This window comes from Nansenia antarctica (genome assembly GCF_963989245.1).
Source record: "Nansenia antarctica genome assembly, contig: SCAFFOLD_25, whole genome shotgun sequence".
NCBI lineage: Eukaryota > Metazoa > Chordata > Actinopteri > Argentiniformes > Microstomatidae > Nansenia > Nansenia antarctica.
The window spans coordinates 1,745,788-1,757,691 of NW_027662493.1; positions in this window are offsets into that span (position 1 = coordinate 1,745,788).

The window sequence follows — 11,904 nt, forward strand, 5'->3', positions numbered from 1 at the left end:
ATAAACATTGGAGAAAGCAAATTTGATGCATTTTATTTGAGTATTTTGCATGAAATCTCATGAATACCTATTTTTCTGGGATTTTGGCACTTTGGGCATGGAGGGGTTAATATCTGGACAGTGAGAGTAGAGAAACTCGCACTCTGCAATAACTTTAAGGAAAAACTCCTTAGACAGAGATTTAGAAAAAAAACATCTTTATTTTGTCATACTCTTTACAAAAACTGCAAAGTGCTCAGGTGCAAAAAGTGCAAGATGCGGGACAAATGTTTCGGTCATACGACCATCATCAGTGTCACCGGGCAACAGACAGACATGATATTATGATAGGGCCACAGGCCTACACAGGTGTTGATGATCAGGGTCATCAGGATTACACAACCAATCAATCATGAATGAAAAAACATTGACATAGAAAAATAACAAAATAATCATAATAAAGAGGCAAGTTAACTTGGACACTATATATATGTAAATACATAACTACAAGTTGACCAAGGGGTAACATAGTAAATCTGTCATAGTTCATACAAACAACAAATATAGCACATTTAGTAGGTAACATAGCAGACAAGATACATTTGAATGGGAGACGGTGGAGTCTTATAGGAAACACTGGAGGGAGAGGTCCTCATTCATGACGTGACGTGATCCAAGATGGCGCCGTCCATGGCTGCTATGGCGCTACAGTTTGTTGTGTTCTGTCTGTTCTATGTCTCTGTGTCCTGCCTAACGTCGTACACAAACGACGTACTACTGCACATGAGGGGTTTAACCCCACCGGACATCTTCCCCAAACTACTCACCCGTTCCACGGACATTCTGGATATGCTTGTGAGGGGGACCGCGTTTTTCGCCAGAGCTGTGAGGTGGATCAGAAGGCAGCGAGGTCGGAGAGCCCGCTGCTTGGTTCGCCTTCGGCGGAGAGGGACGCGACCACCACTACCGGGCATATTCCTGAGCAACGTGAACTCCCTTTGCAATAAAATGGATGAACTCCGGTGTCTCGTTGCGAGGAACAGCGACTTCCACTCCTCGGCTGTCTTCGCGTTCACGGAGACGCATCTATCTTCATCTGTCCCTCACGAGGCGGTGGAGCTAGAGGGATTCTCCGCGTTCCGGGCTGACAGAGACTTCGAGGCGGTGAGCAAGTCTAGGGGTGGGGGGTTAATGTTCTTTGTAAACGTGCGCTGGAGTTCCGAGGTGACAGTGCTCCACAAACACTGTTCCACGGCTATAGAATCCCTATTCATCCTCTGCCGTCCATTCTATTCCCCCCGCGAGTTCAGCTCATTCATTCTCGCGTGTGTCTACATTCCACCCGATGCTGACGTCACCGCAGCAGTAGACACACTGGCAGAGCAATTGATGAGTGTGGAACGTAGTTACCCGGACAGCTTTGTTGTTGTTATGGGGGATTTTAACCAGGCTAATCTTAGCCGGGCGCTCCCCAAATACAGGCAGCAAGTCACGTGTCCCACCAGGGGGGTGAACACTCTGGACCATTGCTACTGTACAGCTCGTCAAGCCTACCATTCTGTCCCCCGTGCTGCACTGGGCTACAGTGACCACATCCTCATACACCTGATCCCTCGCTACAGGCAGAGGTTAAAACTCTCTAAGCCTGTTGTACGGCGCTTCAGGGTGTGGTCCAGTGAGGCATGTGAGCGACTCTGCGCCTGGTTGGAGAGTGCAGGCTGTGACCAGGACTTGGTGGAGTGGGCGGGGCCAGAGGCTGGTAACAATCTGGATGTATACACAGACACTGTTACATCATTTATCAGCTTTGGCGAGGAGGTGTGTGTCCCCCTCCGCTCCAGGAAGTCCTTCAACAATGACAAGCCCTGGTTTTCATCCCAACTCAGGCGTCTGAGGTCAGAGAAAGAGGTGGCTAGGCGCAGTGGGGACGTGGACCGGGTCAAGCAGGCCAAGTACAGGTTCGCCAAAGCGGTGAAGGAGGCGAAGCATCGGTTTTCGGAGAAGCTGCAGCAACAGCTCTCTGAGGGGGATTCCGCCTCCGTCTGGAAAGGCCTAAAGACCATCACCAACTACAAACCCAAGTCCCCGCTGATGTCCGACAACCTCCCTCTCGCTAACGAGCTGAACGAGTTCTACTGTAGGTTTGAGAAAGAGAGGTTCCCGCCCACCCCCGCCCTCTCCCTCCACCCCCCCCGGCTACAACCACCACCCCCGTCCCCCAGGGGGGCCAATGTCCCTCCTGCTACCCCCACCCTCCCCCCTCCCCCTCCCCTCCCTCCCCCCTCCTCACCCGCCCCGCCCACCCCCACCCCCCTTTCCCCACCCCCTCTCTCTGTCACAGTGCGAGAGGTAAACAGACTGTTTAAGAGGCAGAATCCCTGGAAGGCAGCTGGTCCGGATTCCGTCTCTCCCTCTGTCCTGAAGCACTGCGCCGACCAGCTGGCCCTGGTGTTTACCCACATCTTCAACGCCTCGCTGGAGCTGTGTCACGTCCCAGCGTGCTTCAAGGCATCAACCATCATCCCCGTCCCCAAGAAGGCCAAGGTCACAGGCCTCAACGACTACAGACCCGTCGCTCTGACCTCTGTCGTCATGAAGGTCCTGGAGCGCCTTGTCCTGGCCTACCTGAAGCTCATCACGGATCCTGTGCTGGACCCTCTGCAGTTCGCGTACAGAGCCAATAGATCCACGGAGGACGCCGTGAACATGGCTCTGCACTACGTACTAGAACACCTAGACACTGCAGGCAACTACGCCAGGATCCTGTTCGTGGACTTCAGCTCGGCCTTCAACACGATCCTCCCACACATCCTGGAGCACCAGCTATCCCTGCTGCAGGTGCCGGACTCCACCTGCAGGTGGATCACGGACTTCCTGACTGACAGGTCTCAGCGGGTGAAGCTGGGGAAGAGCATTTCCAGCTCCAGGTCCACCAGCACGGGCTCCCCGCAGGGCTGCGTCCTGTCTCCAGCACTATTCTCCCTATACACCAACAGCTGTGTCTCCCGCCACCCCTCGGTCAAGCTCCTGAAGTTTGCAGACGACACCACCCTGGTGGGCCTCATCTCCGGGGGGGACGAATCTGCCTACAGGGGTGAGATCGAGGGGCTGCAGAGCTGGTGCAGTTTAAACAATCTGGAGCTAAATGCTCTGAAAACAGTGGAGATGGTGGTGGACTTCCGTAGGAAAGCAGCCCTGCCCCCTCCCATCACGCTGGGAGGTACCCCGGTGGCCTCCGTGGAGTCATGCCGCTTTCTAGGCATGACCATCTCCCGGGACCTCAAGTGGGAGCGGAACACCGAGGCCCTCACGAAGAAGGCCCAGAAGAGGATGTTCTTCCTCCGGCAGCTGAGGAAACTCAGGCTGCCGAGGTCCATGATGGTCCAGTTTTACACGGCCATCATAGAGTCCATCCTCACCCACTCCATCATCACCTGGTTCCCTGCTGCAACGACCAAGGACAAGGCCAAGTTGCAGCGGGTGTTACGTTCAGCAGAGAGGGTGATCGGCTGTCCCTTGCCCTCCCTCAACTCCCTGGATGACACCAGGGCTCTGAGGAGGGCAAGGAAGATCATGGCAGACCCCTTCCACCCCGGCCACGGCCTCCTCACCCTTCTTCCCTCTGGAAGAAGGTTGCGGCTGCCTAAGGCACTGAAGGCCCGCCACAGGCTCAGTTTCTTCCCCTCAGCCGCCAGGCTGATAAATGACTCTGGCTTCCCCCTCCCCCCCGCCCCCAAGTCTGCCCAGGACTGAATAAGCACTGGACTCACTGTAAAAACTCTGCACTGCACTTTATATTGCACTATCCAATGCACTGTTGTCTGTCCTGTGTTGTCCTGTTTTTTGACACGTGAAAAAAGTATAAACGCACTTACTGTAATGTCGAAGCAAATTCCTATATGTGTATGCATAATGGCAATAAACGTTATCTGAATCTGAATCTGAATCTGAATTCATGCCTCCTGGGTTAACAGACTGGAAATAGAAAATCCATCTGCATTGAGTTTGGAGGAGTCTGGTGTCAAGATCTCCACCTCTACGTGATTTGTTTACTTGTTGGATGACCATGTATGTCAAGTCTGCTGTCGAGTGACTGGCTTCCATGAAATGTCTGGCAACTGGAGATTTAATGTCCTTGCGTCTAATGGCACTCATATGCTCTATTATACGTGTGCGGACTGGTCTAGATGTTTTTCATACATATTGGAGATTACATTTACACAAGATCATGTAGATGACATTTGGAGAGCTGCAGTTGACAAATTGTTTGATATTGTATTGTTTGTTAGTGACTGCACTCTTAAACGTGTTGGTTTTCTTAGAGTGAGAACAAGGTACACAGTGACGACAAGGATAGAAGCCGGTCACTCCATCAAGACGCCCTGTGTGTTGCTGTGGTGGTATGTAACAGTCTGCTTTCACCATATAGTCCCTGATGCTTCGAGATCTATAATGTGAGAACATCATTGATAAGAGGGTTATAGGTGGTGATACAGGTACATGAATATTTCTTAGTGGTCTGTGCCCCTGGGTTGGGATTCTGGTTATGTAATTTGGTTAGGGCAGAGTCAAGCCACTTTCTGGGATAACCCCTATCGACAAAGTTATTGTACAGGGTATTACTCTCTTTCTCAAAATCTGATGGATTACTACAGATACGTTTCAGTCTAAGAAATTGAGAATATGGTAGACCCTTCTTGAGGGGAGGCGGATGTGCACTAGTAGCATGTAACAGGCTATTCTTGTCTGTGGATTTGGTATAAAGGGTGGTGGACAATTTACCTTCAAGTAAACGTACTTGATTGCAGGGTTAATATCTGAAAATGCTCATGGGATATCACCAGGCACCCTACTGTATTTTGAAGAGGTACCACCAAGCAACAAGAAACAGCAACTTTACCCGCCAAACAAGGTTCAACCCCATGGCTCCTGGACTAATTAGATCTGTTTCTGATAATCATTCATTCTTTTGGGCCTCAATGTATGCCAAAATGTTTATCCATAGACTCAAGAATCAAGGTTCATTTAAATGTAATTTTAATTTTGGCAGAAAAACACAAGCAAGATTAAACAAGGTAAAACTCTATAAAATACTATTTCAACCATTAACATATTCGATAGGTATAATCAAATGCATTCTCTCTTAAACGCTTGCATGCACATAGGCGAGCGCACGCGCGCGCGCGCACGCACACACACACACACACACACACACACACACACACACACACACATTTAAAAGCACTGCCCACTAGCTCTCCTCATATTCATTTCACTATTGGCCTATGAGAACAACTCAGAGTAAAATTCATTTTCACCTAAACATGAAAATAGGCTGAAACATCCCTTTAAAGACCATAATATCTGTGAGCACTAAACATTCTGATACTCCAAAACTTCGAAAGAAGTCTAAATATGCACAGTTTGGGAACATAGCACAAAACTATATTGGTCTGCACTACAGTGACAAGGCTCTAATTGTTACAGATGGGTGAAAAGACCCAGAGACAGGCCAAACAGGAGCTGCAGTATATCTCCCTCAGTATAAGACAGGAATTAAAAAAAGAACCACCGATCATTTATCAGTATACACAGTGGAGCTGCTAGCAATTTTGACAGCATTGGAACGGTTGGTAGATAAACAGGGTAAATAATGCATTAATTGCTTCAGACAGCCGGGCAGCATTGTCTAGTATTAGATCTTTGAAATCTTGCAGACAGGATATTATTTTCAGGATTCATCAGTTAATGTATGGAATATATAGCACAGATATGTTGGCTCTGTTTGGGTTCCTGCTCATGTCGGGGTAGAAGGAAATGAAGATGCAGATATATTAGCTAAGCAGTCACTTAAATCACAACAATAGAAATGGATATTCCACTGTGCAAAGCTGAGGTAAAATCGATCATTAAAACACACATGCAGGAATTATGGCAAGAAGACTGGAACAGAAATGAAACAGGAAGACATTTGTATAGCATTCAGAAGAAAGTTGGAATAGGAAGTAGGATGGGCAGGAACCGGAAAGAAGAGACAGTCATTTCCTGTCTCAGGATAGGTCACACTGGATTGAATGACACACTTCATAGAAAAGGAAAACACCCAACTGGCATGTCTGCCACTGTAATAACCAGGAATCTGCTCAGCATGTTGCTGAAATGTGAGAAATATGAGGAACAGAGAAAGCTACTGAAATCAGCAATTCAGAAAGTTTTACTGTAGGGAGTTTACTTGGAAACACATTTAAAGTATACAACCAGATAATAAAGTATTTGAAAGAAACTGGATTAATAGATCAAATGTAACACCGCCCCTCCCCAATTTTGCTTATTATTTCCATTTTCTATAATTCTTTCCCCTGTCAATCTGACGTTCCACACAGTCCGGTAGGTGGCGGTAATGCGCCTTAAGTTAGTTGCCAACCGCCAATCCCCCCCAAAAAACGAAGAAGAAGACGCGGAAACCGTGGTGGTCAAAAGAATGCAAAGATGCTGTTAAAATAAGGAATGGAGCATTTAGGAGACTGAAGAATCTCCATAACTTTCAGCTACTGACTGAATATAAGAGAGCACAGGCACTAGTAAGGAGAGCTGTTAGGAAGGCAAAGAGGGAGCACTGGAGAAAGTTCTGTGACTCTGTGGGACGTACTACTCCAATAGGGCAGGTGTGGGGAATGGTTAAAAATCTGAAAGGGATAGGGAGGAAATATGGGTATCCTATGCTTATTGAAGGTGATGATGTTATTGTTACAAGCAAAGAGAAAGCTGAAGTCATTGCTAGAACATTGGTTAGGGTACATAGCTCTGACAACTTAAGTCTGGAAGAGAAGAAAGGGAGGGAAGAGACTATGTTAAGGTATCCGGATGTAGATGTGAGGGTGGATGGAGTAGAGGGCAGCTTGGATGCATTGTTCACTAGAGCGGAACTACTTAAGGTGCTGAGGAAGTTAAAGAAATCTGCTCCAGGGAGGGACTCTATCTGTTATATCATGTTGGAGAAGCTGAGTGATAAAGGGAAAGATGTTCTGTTGATGCTGTGCAACAAAATTTGGGTAGAGGGAGTAATTCCCCAGGGGTGGAAAGAGTCCTTAATTGTGCCAATTAGAAAACCAGGTAAAGATCCCCACAATCCAAGCAGCTATAGGCCAATTGCATTAACCTCCCAGGTGGGAAAAACTATGGAGAAAATGATAAATGACAGGTTAACCTACTGGGTGGAATCAAAAAATCTGCTACAGAGTTACCAGAGTGGATTTAGAAGAGGGAGAGGTACTATGGACCCTGTTATATGCTTGGAGGATGACATTAGAAGAGCTCAAGTAAACAAAGAGGTAGTGGTAGCAGTCTTTTTTGATATTGAGAAAGCATATGATATGATGTGGACAAAGGGACTGTTGATAAAATTGCAGGAAATGGGGGTTGGGGGCAGAATGTTCAGGTGGATTAAGGATTTTTTGTATGAAAGGAGCCTGAGGGTTAAAATTGATGGGGAGGTCAGTGCTAGATATATAGCAGAGAATGGAACCCCCCAGGGAAGCATTGTAAGCCCCTTATTGTTCGATATTATGATAGATCATATTTTTAAAAATGTACAGGGAACTGACGGAGTGGCTTTGTTTGCTGATGATGGTGCTATGTGGAAGAAGGGGAGGAATGTAGGTTTTATTGTTAAGAAAATGCAGAAGGCAGTTAATGAAGTCCAGCAATGGGCTGTACAGTGGGGATTTAGGATTTCGGTAGAGAAGACCAAGGTTATGTTTTTCTCAAGGGGGAACATTGGTCCTGAATTTAAAATTCAGTTGGCAGGCAGAGAGTTGGAAAGAGTTGAGGTTTTTAAATACCTCGGGATGTGGTTTGATAAGAGGTTAACTTGGGCCTTCCACATACAGGAGATGGAGGCTAAATGCAAGAAAGTTTTAAATATAATGAGGTGCTTGTGTGGAGTTGAGTGGGGTGCGTCTGGGTCTGCATTGAGAGCAATCTACACTGGCATGATGAGATCAGTATTTGATTATGGCTGTGTGGTTTATGTGTCAGCGTCTAAATCCACATTAAGGAAACTTGATATGTTGCACAATCAAGCTCTGCGCATTTGTAGTGGATTAGCTAAAACTTCTCCGATAGCAGCAATCCAGGTAGAGGTGGGCGAGATGCCTTTGCATTTGAGAAGAGACCAGCTTGCTCTGGTATATTGGGCTAACCTCAAGGGACACAGTGGGGACCATATTGCACAGCCAGTCCTGAGGGATTGCCAAGAGAGGCTGTATGAGGGAGGGAAAAGCTTTGGGTGGACAATCCAACATAAAGTTGTAAATATGAGCATAAGCAATTTTAATATTAGCCCCACGGTGGCATTCCCTGCAGTCCCCCCCTGGACATTTGAAGAGGTGACAGTAGATCTAGGACTGCTTGAAGCAAAACAGGAAGGGGGAATAGATAAATGGAGGGTACAGGAATACATTAGGGAACAGTATAATCAGAGGTTGATTATCTTCACAGATGCATCAAAAAGGAGTGATGGGAGGGTGGGAGTAGCTCATGTGATACCGGAAATGGGTCTGGCTATAACAAAGAGGCTGACTGATAATTTGGCGGTTTACACAGCAGAACTTTTAGCCATATGGTTTGCCCTGTTATGGGTTGAAAGTGTTGGGTGTAACAGGCAAGCAGTAATAGCATCTGACTCCAGCTCTGCTCTTTTAAGTATGCAAAATGCACACTCAGCATCCAGGATGGATATTATTTTAGAAATTTTACAATTAGCAAGTGGGATGTTAAAGGCAGGTTTTAAATTTTCTTTCCTGTGGGTGCCAGCTCACATAGGGGTGGAGGGAAATGAGTTGGCTGACACCTATGCCAAGAAAGCAGTAGAAAAAGAGAGAGTGGAGGTGGAAATTAAATACAGTAAGGCAGAGGTAAAAAGTATTATAAAAGCAAAATCGTATGAGAAATGGCAGTATATTTGGAACAGTGGGACCTCTGGGAGACACCTATTTTATTTTCAACCAAAAGTGAGGCTGGATAATAGTACATGCAGGTCCAGGCGTGAAGAGGTGGTGCTGGCCAGGTTAAGGATTGGACATACCAATTTAAATAGTACCCTGTTTTTAATAAACAAGCATGCAGATGGCAACTGTGAGCAGTGTCTATGGAATAAACCAGAAACAGTGGAACATGTTTTAATACACTGCCAAAAGTACCATAACGAAAGGCGTAGGTTTATTGCTCAGGTGGAGGAAAATAAAGAAGTATTTGAGATGAAATATATTTTACAGAGAAGGGAAGGGAAGATTTTAAAGTTGTTGTTTTTCTTTTTAAGGGAAACAGGGCTTTTAAAAAGAATTTAAGTTAGTAAAGCAAGTCCTGTGCCACACTCCAGTCCAGCGGTGGCGGTAATACACCATTTGGTTGTCAACCGCCAGTTGAAAAAGAAGAAGAAGAAGAAGAAGAAGAAGACGCGGAAACAGGAAGTTCACATGTGTTGACCACCAGATCGCGTTTAGACTGTTATGATATCAGAATGGCAGAGATACAGCAGTTGAAAGTGTTTATCTCCGAGCGATTAACAGCGGCAGCTTTTGAGATATTCGGGGCGGTGGAAAGAACGATGTCAGAGTACCAAGGAGAAGTCTCCCGTTGCCAGGAGGAGAACCACCGTCTACGGACGTTGCTAAGCATCCGTTTTCAACCGGAGATAAAGCTTCAGAGAACAGGTTCGTTTTTATTACAGTACTACACTCAAGGCTGCAACTAGCTGCTACTCCGTTTTAATGTGAAGACCAAGTGATCTTGATGACTGAGGCATATGGGATGCTAGCCGGGCTGAGCACCAAAATGCGTTTTGAACATGGAAACACCATGGATGCTAGCTAGCTAGCTCTCAATGTCAAGCTATGGAGAGTGCTAAGTAGCTAGCGAACTACGTTTTACTTTACAACTGTAAGGAGGCGTTTCAATAGCTATTATTATATCATGTGTGGAACCTTGTATTATTATATAAAGTGAGCAACCTTGTAATGTAGCTGTAGCTAGACACGCTGACTTTAATGTAGCTGTAGCTAGATCGTAGATGGTAAGGCCCAATCCCAACACACCCCTTGCCCCTACAGTTTTGCCCTACCCCTCCATTTTGCACATTCACAAGTAGGGGTAGAGTGTCCCGATTCTTGTCGGATGGAGGGGTAGGGTGAAGTGTTAGGCAGTGGAGCCCCTAGACTTTTGGGGGGCCTAAGCAAACAACATTATGGAGGCCCCTGGTAAGGGTCTTAGGCGGGTGATGATGTGGACATTTTTAAATGTATTTATTTCCCTGACACTAATATAATATGAATGAATGAATGAATGGTCTTTATTGTCATTGCTATAGTACAGGTACCAAACAACGACATTTAGGAGGGGTGGCTCCCCTGGTGTTAGGAAGAAAAAAAAACTAAAAAAAACACAAGAAGGGAAGGAGCTGGTTTACATAAATAGAGGCTATGTACACTATCCACTATACTATACTGTACAGATAGACGACTAGGGTCGATCATATTGCACATAGTGTTATTGCACATTCATTTAAAGTGTCGCAGTTTGCAGGCTTGAAATGTACATATTTGTGCCTCAGCACTACACCTGATTTTTTCAGTCCAGCAGCTGCCATCAATCCGTCCAGACTGTCCAGGGCCCAGAACCTAGGTCTTTGCTGTGTTCAGGGCCTGGGTGGCCCTGGGGTAGAAGCTGTTCTTCAGTCTGTTTGTCCTTGCGGCCATGGTCCTGTACCGTCTTTTCGAGGGCAGCCGGGTAAAGTGTTCGTACCCAGGGTGGGTTGGGTCTCTGGAGATCTTGGAGGCCTTCCTGAGACAGCGTGTGTTGTACAGATCTTCCAGAGAGGGGAGGGGGGCGCCGGTTTTACGGTTTTATGAAGTTCGCGCATATGCGCTCGCTCGTGTGTGTGTGTAAGTAAAAAAACAATCTGAAACAAAGGAATTCATTATAAATGTCATAATGTATTAATTAACAGTCACACACACGTCCGAGTATTTGATCAACAAAGGAGCCATGTGTAGTAACATCAAATTGGAGCAATATAAATAATGAAATATCAACTCACTTATTAGATTACAAATCACTGTGCTTATTAGAACTCTTAACACACTTACATTCTGAAACTGCTGGTGTTTTCACATTCTGAAACAGCAACATTAATATGTAATATCAAACAGAGCAAGAACAACAAATAAATAAACAAATAAATCAAAAAATCAATAAACAAGTATATTCTGAAACCGCTGGTGTTCTTATTTACATTTTACATGACTCCACTGGGTCTGTCTGCCTGCCTGCTTGCCTGCTTGTCTGTCTGTCTGTCTGTCTGTCTGTCTGTCTGTCTGTCTGTCTGCCTGCCTAAGACATCTTACTTATTTTGCACTCTGCATCTTATTTACATTTTTGCACTCTGCAGCTTCTTACTTATTTTTGCACTCTGCATCTCCTTGCTTATTTTGCACTCTGCAGCTTCTTACTTATTTTGCACTCTGCATCTCCTTGCTTATTTTGCACTCTAATATGTTTTCTGTTTGCTATTTGCTGAACCCTACTCTGAACCTGCTCTATACTCTGAACCCTGACATACAGTAACCTTTTAGAATCGCTGCTTTCGTGCCTTGGCTGCAGCGGGTGGCGTTCGTAAAGTCGCTTTTGGAAATCTGACCGGCACTCGTGGAACGCCTCTCGTCCAATCGAATGACTCAGTCCCCTTTATGACGTTGAACCCAGTGTGCGCGCCGGCGCTCTCAGAGCGAGTTTACGAACGCACCAAACAAGCTGTGCGAGCGCAGCGCAGCGCGAGCAGACTCAGAGCGACTGAACGCTGAATGCCTTGATTTCCATTGAAAATACATTCATCCAAGGACAGTTTTAGTTTGACAAAAGGGCCTTTTT